Source organism: Paramormyrops kingsleyae, chromosome 25, assembly GCF_048594095.1.
Source record: "Paramormyrops kingsleyae isolate MSU_618 chromosome 25, PKINGS_0.4, whole genome shotgun sequence".
NCBI classification, from domain to species: domain Eukaryota; kingdom Metazoa; phylum Chordata; class Actinopteri; order Osteoglossiformes; family Mormyridae; genus Paramormyrops; species Paramormyrops kingsleyae.
The window spans coordinates 9,980,515-9,995,841 of NC_132821.1; the positions used below are offsets into that span (position 1 = coordinate 9,980,515).

Genomic DNA, 15,327 nt, shown 5'->3' on the forward strand with positions numbered 1-15,327 from the left:
AGGAAAAGGAGAATATAGCTTAAAGCAGGGCATGATGAAAGGGGGGGGGTTGATTCTAGAAAATGCAGTTAACTGAAACGAGAACTGACTGGCACCGGCAGGGCAGGGGGACCTAATCGGAACAGATAGAGGGAGCGACAGAAAACGTCAGCGGCCCCTACTTATCTTTTAGCCTTCCAGAAGGACAAGTACTAACCGACTAACTAGAGCAAATGTCAAACATGTGGTTGTCACGTAGACGGAAGGTACCGAGAGAGGGGGGAGATGCCCAAAGGGCTTTAAAAGGGAAACAGCTGATACATATGGCAGAGCCTCCTCTTGTACATGCCGAATGTATGTCAGATGGTCGCTCCCGGATTGCAATCTGTCAGAGAATAAACTGGTGACCTGCAACTTCTCCACGTGTCAGCTGTGAATCTCTTGACCCGGTGGAGACGGCGTACTCCAACACTCCCCAGCCACTCTGAAGCACTGTGCAGATCAACAGTCACCTGTCTTCACAGATATTTTCAACCAGTCACTGGATCTTTGTGTCTTAAATCATCCACAATAACACCTTTTCCAAAGAAACCCAGAGTCTCTTGCCTCAGTGACTACAGACTGGTGGCTCTCACATCGGTGGTAATGAAGGCTTTTGAGAGACTTGTGCTGTCATACCTTAAAACCATCACAGACCCATCTCTTGACCCCAGGCTACAGTCTGCCTACAGAACCAACAGACCTGTGGACAATGCAGTTAACACTGGACTCCATTTCTTGCTCCGACACTTGGAGTGCCCTGAGACATATGTTAGGATTCTGTTTGTGGACTTTAGCTTTGCATTTAATACTATTCTATCGGAGCTAATGCGGACTGAACTCTCACAACTGTCCGTGCCTGATCCAAAATAACATGTTATAACCACGATGGCCCAGTTTTACGCTACAATCATTGAGTCAGTGAACGAGACCAAGCCAGACTGCAACACATCATCCACTCAGCAGAGCGAATAATCGGCAGTAAGCTGCCTACCCTCCAGACACTGTACATCACCAGAACCAGGAAACAGGCGTACAAAATCTTTGAGGACCCATCTCACCCTGCTCATCACATCTTTCAAGCCTTACCCTCCAGGAGAAGACTCATGGCAATCAGAACCAAGACCACAAGACACGCCAAGAGCTTCTCCCCTCAGGCAGTCTCTCTCATTAACCAAACCAGTCTCTGAATGGACGTTCAATTAATCGTCAGCTGCAGTGAAATATCCACCAGCATAACCAGTGAACAACTGATAAACTTCCTCTATGATTATATTCTGCACTCTTGCACATTATGCACACATACTGCGAACTCTTTATATATTTTGCACTCTTGCACATATAGTTGACTTGGCTGCTACTTAATAACGACACTATTCAAGAGCCCTTTAAATTATTATACCATTTATATAGTTTATATTCATACTACAATGATTACTATGTACACACATATATAAATATCATAATACCATCATTACTGCCATTAATAAACTTAATTATCATATTATTATCATATTACCCAATTGCCAGTCTATTGTCTATTACCTTTCTGCATATGTCTTTGCTAAATGATGTATGTTCTTTGTAATGTCATGTAAAAGCACCACCAAGGCAAATTCCTTGTATGGAAACATATATGGATTCCGATTCTACATCCTTCATCAGGACTAGAAAACTTCCATCCAGTGTTGCATTTCACTTTGACGCTGTCGCTTTTGAAACACTTTTCTGTGATCTAGCTCTTGTTTTGGTCGCCGACTATCATCCAACAAAACGTTCATTTCAGCTCTCCTAATTTGACATAAACTACACTCACAAACACTTTCGGGCTACTGTGCCACCGGGAAGGGATGGACTCCGGTCGGGATGGGTTTCCAGCATTTCCTATCCTGGCTGTTCTCTTTAGGGACAAACACAAGAATGGAGTCTAGTGATCACACCGGAACCTGACTTACCTGAACGGAGATGTACGGAGCAGACTCTCATATGCGCAGGGATGCTCTGGAATGCAAGGTCTTTACGCCCCACCGCTAGAAGCTACGCCATCCGACGCCATTTCGTCAACTATTCCACTTTTGCCCTTTGTCTTTTCCAATCCGGAAAGGAGAAGAAACGTGTACTGGTCCTGAAGACCGAAGAGAGACCGGAGTCGACATGGGGCCGCCGCTTAGCGGGTTGCCGTTAGCCGGGCCTCCATGACGCCCCCGCTCGGAGTAGAATGCCCAGGGACGTCGCAGCCACCGGCATCCTCCCTGTCCTCCTGTCCTCTCAAAAAACAGCAATCGTTTAAACAAACATGAGGGAAAATTCAAAAGGCAAAGATGACGTCATGCCTTACCTCAGCACAGCTGCCCACCGCACAAGCGACAGCGTGTCACCTTACTTTAAAAAAAAAAGAAAAAAGAAAAACGGCGGGAAATGGGGGCCGCGCACGGACAGGGCCCCTCCCTCACACCACATGCGGCTAATTAGTTGGCCATCCAGAGGCACTCAGTCTATTAGTCACCCATTCAGTCAGTCAGTTCTGCCTTTCAACAACAGGGGGCAGTAGAGGTGCACCGTTCCCGGAAGCACTGCAATACCGGGTCGATGCCTGGAGCAGACGGGGCAAGCCCCACTTCCGGCTCCCTGTTCCAAAAATCCGTTTAATATGTGGTGCCCTCCATGGGGGACGTATCAAAATAACCTTTTCATACCAAAACAAAATGTAAATCAGCTCAAATACATGAATAATAAATATTATGCTTGTACTACTAACATTTACACATAATCACAATCTATAAGGCTGAAACATTCCCACACTATGCAAATCATGCCAACACAGTACAATCAGACTTTCAAAGATAATATTAAACAAATAGAACTACCTGCAGAACTATTACCCATAAAACAGGAAAAGGGCAATAAGACCAGCAAATACAATTATACACCATTTAAACCTAATTACAATTATATGGTCAATAAAACAATTAAAATGTCACCTTATATGCATGCTATTAAAAAGTTAAGACCTTTAACCCTCTGGAGTCGACGGCATCGTCGGCAATGCCGTGTATCTTTCTTGTGTATTTCAGTTCATAACTCGCTGAAATCTTATTATAGAAACATGAAAAAAATGCTGACTAAATCCGTAATCTGTCTTCTTCTCAAAACGTCCATTGTCGGAAGTATTAAACTTTTAAAAATTAGGTTAAATCGGCAAAAAAATAAACCATGTCACCTTACTTTGTTTTACCTGCTTCGGGGGCATGTAGTACCACTGTCACCCGAAGATCGCTATTCACATTCTAAATAGCCGCATTAGCGTGTATTCAGATCGCATTCGCATGGTAATTTGATTAACAGCACAACGGTGAAACGCTATCCAGATACATCTCCATCAGCACCATAAAAGGGGGGTAGGGACGTGGCCAAGTGACAATGGCTCATTCATACACATGAAAGTTGCTAAATATTCAATGAAAGGAGCCAGAAATAGTTACATGAGTTAGGTTTTTCTTATTCATTTATCCAAATGAATATTGCAACTACACCATTTAGTCATCTTCATGTAGCCAAGACTTTGGTGATCAGATATCTGGGATCAAGACAGACTGCCAGCGTTGCTTATTATGTACTTTTATAATGTTTCTGCAAGTGTTCCAAACTGCATTTTGCAATGTCTATACTTTGAATGTCAAATTACAAACTTCACATAAATCTGACATATTTACAAAGTACACTAAGATTAAGATGAGTTTGTTGCCAAACCAAATATATAAGAAATAATTTATTTGCCAGGAATTAAGTTTATGATATTGAATGAAATGTGTGAGCTTGCCCCAGTTAGTGAAAGTGTGTCCCCTACCCCTAGACTCCAGAGGGTTAAAAAAGAACACATCCGCAGACTTCCAAGCTCTGCACAAGGGTTGGGCTAAAACGGCATTTACACCTTCCCAAAACACATAAAATCAGTAAGCTTGGGAATAAAATAGGTTAATCGCACAATAAACAGCACAACAGATCAAATAAAATGCTAATAAATGTTAATAATGTTAATATTGATGAATAAGTGCTACAGTGATCAACCAAAACAGTGCTCAATAAAATCTTTACGTGCCATTAAATAAAATCCATACCAAATAAAACACACACACAGAAAAACAAAGCACACTTACCTAAAACCCGAAGTGTCCTCTGTGTGCTTCAGGAAAGTGCATCACGTCAACCCTGTAGGATGGAGTGTCACCACCTAGACGTACCGGGGCAGCTTTCGCCTAGGATCAAGGCAGTTGGATGGATGTCAACTTACCTCTGGGGGTAGGTCGTTTAGGTAGATGGCTGCTTCCTTCTGGGGGTTGGGGGTTTGGGTGAATGTCAGCTTACTTCTGTGATCAGGGTGTTTGGGTGGGAGCGAGCTTACCTCTGGGGTCAGGGGGTTGAGTTGAAAGCAGCTTGCCTCTGGGGTTGGAACATTTGGGTGGATGTGAGCTTACATGAGGGGCCTGCATTTTTGGGTGGACAGCAGCTTGCCTCTGAGATCGTCTGCCGCCGCCCCCCAACTTTCATAGCCAGGACCCCCTCCCTTCCCTAAGGTAGAATAATTCAGACATCCCAACCTGCAAAAACTCAATTCAGGGAGGTGCCCCCAACCGCCCGACATGGAGTGAGATGTAACTTCAACAAACTTGATTTCACAGTTTAATTTCTTCATTAATTTCCTCTAGTCAGCGCACTAAATTACGAAGGTCAATATTATGTATTATTTTGACAATAATATAAGTAGATTATTTTACCATTTATGCAAATTCCTTAATTATATTCCATTGCTACTTTACAAAAGTCTTCAAGGAGTCTTTCATGACAGCATTGGCAACTAACCAAGTGTCTAACTAGTGTAGACCTGAATACAGCACATGATATGACACTTGTTAAACTCAACTCAACATGCATTTTACAGTCGTTTAAACCGTCATGAGCAATGCTGAAATCACTGTTGCTAACAGTACAGCACGCAACACTGTCATTATTTTCATCCTTATTAAACAAGGATACACTTTTGTGTAGTCTGAAGTGAAATACGTTTTATATTTCCGTTTTTTGGGGCACTCCCCCTCTGTCATGATGCTCCACTGAACCGATAACTTCGGTCCTCGAGAAGTTAAATAAAAGCCCGCCCGCATTGAAATCTGATTGGCTTATTTTGCTAAGTAAACCAATCAGGATGCTGTCTGTCTAGCACGGGCTACAGGCACACACGCAGGGATCCACACATATGCACGTTCTCTCTTTCTCTCTCTCACGCTCATTCCGTCGTACGCGCGCGTCTCAAGTGCGCGATGCACACGCTACTGTCTGGTATGCATGCTCTTGTTTACTTGCTCTTCTTTCCGGGATATTTTATTCAATTTGCGGGTATCAGGGAGTCGCGGTCAATATGTGGGAGACTCCCGGAACTTCCGGGAGACTCGGGATGTCTGGATAACTGCTTATTTGTACTATAATGATAGCTGTTAATTTTCAGGGAGCTGTGATGATATTCGAAATTGTGCTGGGTTATATAAGTACTGTGAAGCTGTATTCTAATTCTATTTATACTTTCAGCTTATTCACAGGTCTCTCCTGCATTCATCTTACTGTCCGTCCATGCCTACTTTAACGTAAAATCAGACAGATTGCTTAACTTGCAGCTGTCCAATTACGCGTACATGTTTTATTGCTGCAGATAATTAAGGTAGGTAATACAACGCTGAAGGTTAGATGTATAGTACGATTACATATGTACAACATGTGGTAATTTCAGTCAGACAAACGTTTAAAATGGAAAACCAGCTTTCCGTTTCCATAGCACGTCTTAGTCGAAGTACTACACTGCCATCTATTGGAAAAGTCAGGTTACTGAATCGTGAAATGTGTCTGTACTAAAATGGATAATATCTTCAGTCATGTTTTCTTTCAGGACCACTATAAGAGGATTATCAGTATGAAGGTTTATCAATAAAAACAATTTATTAAACTAAATATTACAGGGCTCTCCCTGAAAATACGACGCTCTTAGCTTCCAAAGGCAAGGACACTGTTACCGACAAAGATAACATTAGAATAGTTGTTGTTTCTTTCCTTTTAATTCCTTTGTGCAGAACTCACAAATTACAGACTTTGTACTAATGTCACCTTTTCTACATCTCTGCAGGAGCATTTGGTATCTGCGTATTGTATATGTGGTCAAACTGTAACAAAATAGACAACTTAAATTTCACTTAGAAAGCTGTATCATGTTATAAATTCGGGAAATCACACACCTTCTATATTAACTCTTAAACATTAGGCTTTAGCTTCAATATCTCGAACACACTATCAGACATCTTTAGAACACTTTCGCCTTTTCAATAGAAACCAAATTGTCATGATCCGCTCCGTCCGCTCCCGATGTGTGCCACGCCCCCTCATTATCCACGTGTGCTTTCCCGATCGTGCCCAGCTGTTCCTTGTTATTTTGGTTAGTCTTCTGTATTTAGTCCGCGTCTGAGTACGTTACCCCAGATCCGTCATTGATGTTTGTCGCTGTCTTGGTCCTGTCTGCCCGAATAAACCCCGTTTGCCTGCATTCTCGGCTTGCCTCGCCTGTTTCCCGGCTCGCTCGCTCACCGCACGCAACAGAATGACGGATCTCCACAACGCACCTCCGCAGGTCGATGATCAACGCGTCGATCTGCTTCGCGAGGTGCTCTACTGGCTCCACCAGCCGGAGGTCCGGGAGGACTCCGGACTACTGGACTTAGCCAGTAAAAGCGGGACCCTCCTTCAGGAGGTAACCCCGCTCACGGCAGCGCCTGTCATGGCGGAGGTTCGCGAGAACCTCCGACAGCTCGTCGACAGGGTTACGGAGAAGCGGCTTCAGCCGCTCGCCCTCTCCGAGGCAACCCCGCCGCAATCGTCATGCCCCAGCCGCAAGAAGAAGAAGAAGCGGAAGGGGAAAGGGGAAGCAGCCGCCCCGACGCTGCTCTTGGGGGCCTGCTCCTTACTCCCCGCCGGGGATGACATCGCCGCGGCACCGCCTGCAGCAACAACGGCTGCTGACGCCACACTGCCCGCGGCTGCGCTGCCTGCTGCAGCTGCCGCCTCTCTGCCCGCGGCTGCGCTGCCTGCTGCAGCTGCCGCCTCTCTGCCCGCGGCTGCGCTGCCTGCTGCAGCTGCCGCCTCTCTGCCCGCGACACCGCAACAGCCTGATGCCTGTCTGGCTGCTGCTATCCTGCCATCGCAGGCAACTTCCCCCTTCCAGGGAACACGGCTAGCCCTGAAAGGGGCCAGGGCCGTCTGGGATTCGATTCCCCGGATCCCCAAGGCCCTTGAAGGGGCAGCGCCAGCACGCCCGGCGCCGATCCTGGCGCCTATCTTGGACCTGCCTTCCCCGGACGTGCCTGCTGCAGCTTCTGCCGCTCTGCCAGCGGCACCGCCTGCTGCAGCTTCTGCCGCTCTGCCAGCGGCACCGCCTGCTGCAGCTTCTGCCGCTCTGCCAGCGGCTACGCCTGCCCCGCCCGTCCTGCCCTGCTCGCCTGACCTGCCCGTCCTGCCCTGCTCGCCAGCAGCCACGCCCGCAGTTCCCCCTGCTGATGCTGCCGCGCTGCTTACGGTGGCCCCTGCGGACCGCTCACCGGCCCTGCCCGTCTCACCGGTCCAGCCCAGCTCGCCTGTCGGCACTGCAGCCACGCCTGCAACTGCCGTCACCGCTCTGCCTGCAGCACCGCCTGCAGCTGGCTGCTTGCCCGAGGTGCCCACGGCGGCGCCCCCTGCTGGCCTCGTGATGGCGGCGCCCCCTGCTGGCCGCGTGATGGCGGCGCCCCCTGCTGGCCGCGTGATGGCGGCGCCCGCGACGGCGCCCCCTGCTGGCCGCGTGATGGCGGCGCCCGCGACGGCGCCCCCTGCTGGCCGCGTGACGGAGGTGCCCATCCTGCCGGCACCTGAACTGCCTGTCTCGCCCGTCCTGCCGGCACCTGAACTGCCTGTCTCGCCCGTCCTGCCGGCACCTGACCTGCCTGTCTCGCCTGTCCTGCCTGACCAGCCTGCAGTCCCTGCAGCCGCACCGCCTGAGGAGGACGCTGCTTGGCTCGCGGCGCCCCCTGCTGGCCGCACGCCGGTGGAGGAGGAGGCCGCTCTGTCCGCCGAGGCGCCCCCTGCTGACCGTACGCCCAAGGCGCCTACCCAGGCGGCCCCTGCTGACCACGTGACGGCGGTGCCCGCCGAGGCGCCCCCTGCTGGTCGCACGCCTGCAGCGGTCTCCGCTTTGCCCGAGGTGCTCCCTGCTGGCCGCACGCCCAAGCCCGTCTCGCCTGTCCTGCCCGTCTCGCCTGTCCAGCCGGCCCAGCCCGTCTCGCCTGTCCAGCCGGCTCCGCCTGCTGCTACGGCCGCGCCCGTGGCCCCGCCTGAGGCCACCGCTCTGCCAGCGGCCCCGCCTGAGGCCGCCGCTCTGCCAGCGGCCCCGCCTGAGGCCGCCGCTCTGCCAGCGGCCCCGCCTGAGGCCGCTGCTCTGGCTGCCCCGCCTGCGGCCACGCCGGCTGCCTCTTTAGAGGCCTTGACTCTTGTCCGCCCAGGACTAACCTCCCTCATGACTCCCTCACCCTTGCCTCTGCGAGGCCGACGCCCCCCAGGACCCCGCCTGTCAGTTTCCCGTAAGGGACGGGGACACAGGCGTCGGGCCCGGGTCCCGCCCGCCCTGCCCCCTGGCTCGCCCGTTCGGCCCCTGGCGGTGGCTTGGTGGCTGCCTGCGGGTCCTCCGGCTCGGGGTCGGCGGTCGCCTCCGGATCCCCCCCTGGTTCCTCGGTGCCGGTCCTCGGTCCCGCCTCCGGCTCCGTGTCGGCCGCCTCCGGGCCCCCCTGCTCCGGCTTGGCGTCGGACGGCGCCTTCCCCGGCTCCGGCTGCGCCTCCGCCTGCCGCGGCTTCCCCCTCCTGCCTGCCTGCACCGGTGTTCCCTCCTGCTCCCTCCGTGTCCCCTCCGTCACTCCCTCGTCCCGTTCCCTTGGCCCCTGGGTGGTCCCCTCCTGCTCCCTCCTCCCTCTCGCCTGTGGCCCCTCCGGCCGCTGCCCGTCGCCCGCCTGGGTTCCTTCGGGCTCCCCTGGCTCCTCCTCCCTTTCCCTCCGTCCCGTCTGTTTTTGCTCCTCGTCCCTCTGTGTCTCCTCCGTTCCCTTCTGGTCCCTTTGTCCCTCCTGTCTTTGCTCCTCGTCCCTCGGTGTCTCCTGTGTTCACTCCTCGCCCTGTTGTTCCTCCGTTTTCTGTCCCCTCTGTGTCTCCTTTCTCAGTCTGCCTGTCTGCGTTTCCTGTTCTTTGTCAGGTCCTGTCTTTCTGTTGGTCCTTGTTCCTGTTCTGTGTCTCTGTCCTGTTTCCGGTGTCTCGTTGATGTTTTGCTTTTGTTTTCCAGGTCCTGTTCCCCGGTTTCGTCCCGTCCGTCGCCTCCTCTCGGGCGCGCCCGGTGTGCGCGCCTTTGGGGGGGGGTTCTGTCATGATCCGCCCCGTCCGCTCCCGATGTGTGCCACGCCCCCTCATTATCCACGTGTGCTTTCCCGATCGTGCCCAGCTGTTCCTTGTTATTTTGGTTTGTCTTCTGTATTTAGTCCGCGTCTGAGTACGTTACCCCAGATCCGTCATTGATGTTTGTCGCTGTCTTGGTCCTGTCTGCCCGAATAAACCCCGTTTGCCTGCATTCTCGGCTTGCCTCGCCTGTTTCCCGGCTCGCTCGCTCACCGCACGCAACACAAATAAGCCTATAAACATAGTTAAATAACAACTGCATCACATTTGGCGAGAAGACGTTAATTATCCACCGCGATCTCAATCAACCTTAACATAAACCACAAGCGAATTGTAACTACAATAAAATATGCTCACCACGCTGGGCTCAGGAAAGAATCAAAAAATGTAAAGCAATTTGTTATTATTAGATAGTTTAAAGCAGAGATCACTAACAGGCGGACCGCGGTCCGGGTCCGGACCCAGAAGCTGTCCCATACGGACCCAGACCGATAGCCAAAACAGAAAGTTATTATTTTGAACCTGATGGGGTGCTTCTATTTTAACCGACGCAGCTTTTGTAGTCTTTTCGGTAGTGAGTTGGTACTAGAACCGCCGTTTCCCACGCCAATGAAAGTCAAACGCCTTTGATCGCCAAGCAAGACGTAGTTCTGCGTATGCAGCCCTTTGTTTGCGCTAATATGCCATTAGTGTTAATAGCAGCAGCAAAGCTAACACCTGCAACTAAAAAGCGTAATGTTCCTAACAGAGTGGCTGATCGGTCCTGAAATCGTAAAGCTGAAAAGTTTTCAAACACAGTGTATAGGCCTATTATATAACATGTTGGATAAATGGACGTAGTTTATTGGTGACTTCATGTTCGTTGAAGTTTCCGCTTTTTAAACAACTGTATAAACTGAAAGTAATATTATTTGTTATATAAATCAACTCAGGTGAAACAAAAAATGTATGTTTTCAGGGCTGCCAAATCTCAAGCAGCTGGCATGACACTCACGCTTTCAGACTAACGCAGCAAATCTATATTATTCCATTATAAATATCATGAGGCATGGAACGGGGAAACAGGAGTCGAATGAACACAAGGTGTAATTAGGAAACCACGGTCAGGTACATACAACCACTACATAACGTTAATGACCACACTCCTAAAGGCACACAGACACGGACTTAAATACACAGAACTAATGAAACACAACTAGAAACAGCTGATGACACGTGGATTCCACATGAGGCAGCGAGGGGGGCGTGGCACACTTCAAGATTCAAGATTCAAAGCGTTTATTATCATATGTACAGAAAAGTAGTATTTCTCAGTACAATGAAATTCTTACTTTGCTGTCCACTCACAAATGCCAGGTTAAATTAAATTAAAGTACAAAAGAGCATACTTGAGAAAAATAGTGCAAAAAGAGCTTAAAGTGCAAAGTGACCTGTTGTGCAAATGAGGTAGGTCATGATATGCAAAGTGATCTGTTATGTAATTGAGGTAGGTCGTCTATTTAGGAGTCTGATTGTAGTGGGGAAGAAAGAGTTGTTTAGCCGGGATGTTCTAGATTTCACACTTCTGAACCTTCGTCCCGAGGGCAGGAGTGTGAACAGTCCGTGTTGGGGGTGTGTCGGGTCTTTGAGGATGGAGGCAGCTCTCCTCAGTGCTCTGCGATGGTAAATGCTCTGCAAAGAGGGCAGTGGAGTCCTAATGATCTTCTCCGCAGTTGTTATCACTCTCTGCAGGCGTTTGCGGTCCATAGCAGTTGTGCTGCCATACCATGCGGTGATACAGCTGGTCAGTGTGCTCTCCACAATGCAGCTGTAGAAATTGCTGAGGATCTTGCGTGACATGCCAAACTTCCTCAGCCTCCTCAGGAAATACAGCCGCTGTTGAGCTTTCTTGACCAGCTGTGTGGTGTTCAGTGTCCAGGTGAGGTCCTCACAGATGTAGATGCCCAGGTATTTAAAGCTGCTCACCCTCTCCACTTCAAGCTCCCGGATAAACAGTGGCAGGCGGGGGCTCCTCGTCTTCCCCATGTAAAAAAAAAACCTATTTTTTTTAAGGCTACTTAAATATATATCACACTAAATAGTTAGACATTATGATCTTCTGGACCTTCGCTTCAAGAAATTTTCTCTAACTGGACCGCTTTAAATTTTAGTTGAATACCCCTGGTTTAAAGTCTTATCAGCTACATGAATTGCGTGCTGTAAATCGTCTCTCTTCTACGGTGGCCCAGAGAGCTCAACGCGCTGCAACTTCAGAAAACACATGCAAACATAAAAAAAACCCACAACAAATTAAGAAAACGTCTCCATCAGTTGGACAACACACAGACGGTTTTAAGGTATGACAGCACAAGTCTCTCAAAAGCCTTCATTACCACCGATGTGAGAGCCACCAGTCTGTAGTCACTGAGGCAAGAGACTCTGGGTTTCTTTGGAATAGGTGTTATTGTGGATGATTTAAGACACAAAGATCCAGTGACTGGTTGAAAATATCTGTGAAGACAGGTTACTGTTGATCTGCACAGTGCTTCAGAGTGGCTGGGGAGTGTTGGAGTACACCGTCTCCACCGGGTCAAGAGATTCACAGCTGACACGTGGAGAAGTTGCAGGTCACCAGTTTATTCTCTGACAGATTGCAATCCGGGAGCGACCATCTGACATACATTCGGCATGTACAAGAGGAGGCTCTGCCATATGTATCAGCTGTTTCCCTTTTAAAGCCCATTGGGAATCTCCCCCCTCTCTCGGTACCTTCCGTCTACGTGACAACCACATGTTTGATATTTGCTCTAGTTAGTCGGTTAGTACTTGTCCTTCTGGAAGGCTAAAAGATAAGTAGGGGCCGCTGACGTTTTCTGTCGCTTCCTCTATCTGTTCCGATTAGGTCCCCCTGCCCTGCCGGTGCCAGTCAGTTCTCGTTTCAGTTAACTGCATTTTCTAGAATCAGCCCCCCCCCCCCTTTCATCATGCCCTGCTTTAAGCTATATTCTCCTTTTCCTCTATTCATTGTATGTTCTTTATAAATCTATTGAATCCCAAACTACCTAGCAATGTTGGTAGTAACGCGTTACTGTAATTACACTACTTTGGTCTGCAAGGAGTAATGTAACTAATTACCATTTCAAATTAAAAAACGCAAGGTACTGAAATTTCAACGGACTCGTTACCTTTGTCTTGCGTGAAAATATTAATGGATAAAGGCAGCATGTTCCCCTAATTTCCTGTTTATGATGTAACGCCATCCGACCTTACCCTGGCGCAATGAATGGGTGATATTATAGGTACGCTGATAGGTACAATTAGACAGTTGTATTGTCTGGCACTGTCACAGCAGCAACACTAAAGTAATATAACTACCATGCAATTTGCTAAGTCACGAAGTTATCTTTTGTCATGTGACTATACCGTTACATACCTTAACCATTTATAAAGGCTTCATGTGACCGAAAAAGATGCCAAACATTCATAGGTACGTATCTAAGAGGATTTTGGGATTTATAAAGAAAAACGTATGCTGAAAACAACTCGCACGTTTTGTGAACGAGGCTGAAGGGGATGCGGTTTCGACAGAATCCTGTAGAGGGCACTGTGTATGCTAAATTGAAGGCTCCAGGAATGTTGTCGGCATTTCATTTCATTTCATTTCATGGTCACACGGCCGTCGGCTCTGAAATTAAACTGTTCTTTTAAATAGAATTTTTTAAATTTGCAAACTGAATTGTATGCTGTGTTTGAATGTTCAGATATCATTAGATATTTCACTGCATATTTTTCAACTTAATGGCCTCTGAAATTGCTACTCTGTCACTAAGACGTACTACACAAACAAAGCATTTTCTGCCCAAGGTAAAGGCTTCTTATTCAGTTTCCCTAGAGTGGATAGCTGGGGTCCGTGGGATGTTTGGATGTTAGTGTCAGGGCATTCTGGTAGAATGTGACCATTGGCAACAATGGGCTGGACAGCTCTGTGCTCATCTTGTCTCATCTGGGACTCCCACCATCACTGCCACTGAGCATCTCCTCTACAAGCAAACACTGGGGTGCCACCAAGACCAGCAGGCTGCTGGTGGCTCTGGGATGCAACCCCTACTGAGGCCAGATGAGGGAGCCACTAATGATGGCTTGAAGACATATCAGTGTCAGAATGACATGTTTGAGATAAATGTAGAACTACAGGATAAATTTACAGTTATACCACCAGGTGTTTTCATAACAGCTCGCTTATAGTAACATTATCACTCGCATCCATTTCACTTGTTTGACGAGAGAGAACTGACAGACTTTTATCTCTCATACGTTCCCTGTAATTATGCACTAAATAATGAATTGTCATGACCGTTATTTGATAATGTGTGTGGTTTTTATGTTGTTGTATGATAAAATCTTGTCGCCACGGTACTGACAGTAATTTTGTGTCACCAATTAGCTAGCATCGCTCACTTGGTAAGAGGCTGAAGCTAGGTTTGCCGCATAGCCTATGTGTCCATGGCTTGTAGTAAAATGGCACATGGGATAATGAATGGACATGATCGTTTTACATATTTGTGTGTATAGTTTTTTGTCATAACGTTAAAAAATCTTGTCAGTCCGTTTCTGACAAACTTGTGTTGATCAGTGACCTGAGCATCGCTCACATGGTAGACTATTATCTGTCTGAACAATTATAAATTGCACTGACCAGAAAAGCTTGAGTGTTGATAGCATCACAGGCAGAACCATAAATGATTTTTGGTAACATCTTTTTTTGTTTTAGTCATTTTTAAACACATTGACCATGCATTATGATGCATTCATGAAGCATTATAAACACGGCTATATTTCTAAAAGGGCATAACACATTGCCATGTTTATTATGCACTATGACTGCCTGATGAAGCTCTCATCTATAATGCACTATAGATACCTTTGTAATGCAGTAGAAAGCTGTATTATTCCGACCATCATAATGCATTATGAGGGTATCTATAGTGCATTCCAGATGAGAGCTTCATAAATCATTCATAATGCATAATACACATGGGTATAATGTGTTATGCCTTTTGATAAATAATTATAGCCATGTTTCTAATACTTTACGGATTCATTATTATTAGTTATGAATGTCTTTATAAATTGCTAAAGCAATGGCCTTAAGTAGTGTTACCTGATTTTTGTTTACAAACGTAACATTTTTTGCTGAGGGGCTCTCTAACCCCAAAATGGCCTTAGATGAATTTGCAGAGACAGAATTCTTCCAGAAGGAGCTGGAGGCTGCCAAGAAACGGGTTGAGAAGATGGAGAAAAAGAGGAAAAGGCCAGACTCACGACAAGCAGGGCGCCTTTGCAGATTCTGCCGCATGAACCTGAAACAGGGACCAAACAGCTAGCCTGCACATCCACACCGGCTTCCCTGGAGTGGCAGGGAAATGCACTTACTGCCCATCTAAAGTGTACTCTGTATACCGAGGAGATGGACCGGAATGAGTTTCAGGCGTCTCCTTTGTTTAAGGCAGAGTGATAAAGATGGGTAAACTTAATAATTTTAATTTAGTCATTTTAATGTAATATTTGAATGCAGGCCTTAAATGATCCATATTATTTCAATAAGGCCTCCCTTTAGGGGTATAGTCCATGCTTTTACGTTTGTGTAAAACAAACCAAACAAAGGACACGGCCGCATGACCCCGCGGCGCCGAACAAAGAAGCACTGTGGGACACACGCCGGCGTCCGAAACAGACTGAGGAAACGAGCACATCGCCTGCCCAGAGTCCCGCTCGCAAACGTCCAGTCTAAACTAGGTGACCTAAGAGCGAGGTTGGGGTTCCAGC

The 15,327-nt window shown here is 48.0% G+C and overlaps 1 pseudogene; it reads right to left on the bottom strand.

The window, feature by feature from the left end:
• Positions 1 to 2,566: 2,566 nt before the first annotated feature.
• Positions 2,567 to 2,799, bottom strand: LOC140583230 (U2 spliceosomal RNA; annotated as a pseudogene).
• Between the last annotated feature and the right edge of the window lie 12,528 nt (positions 2,800 to 15,327).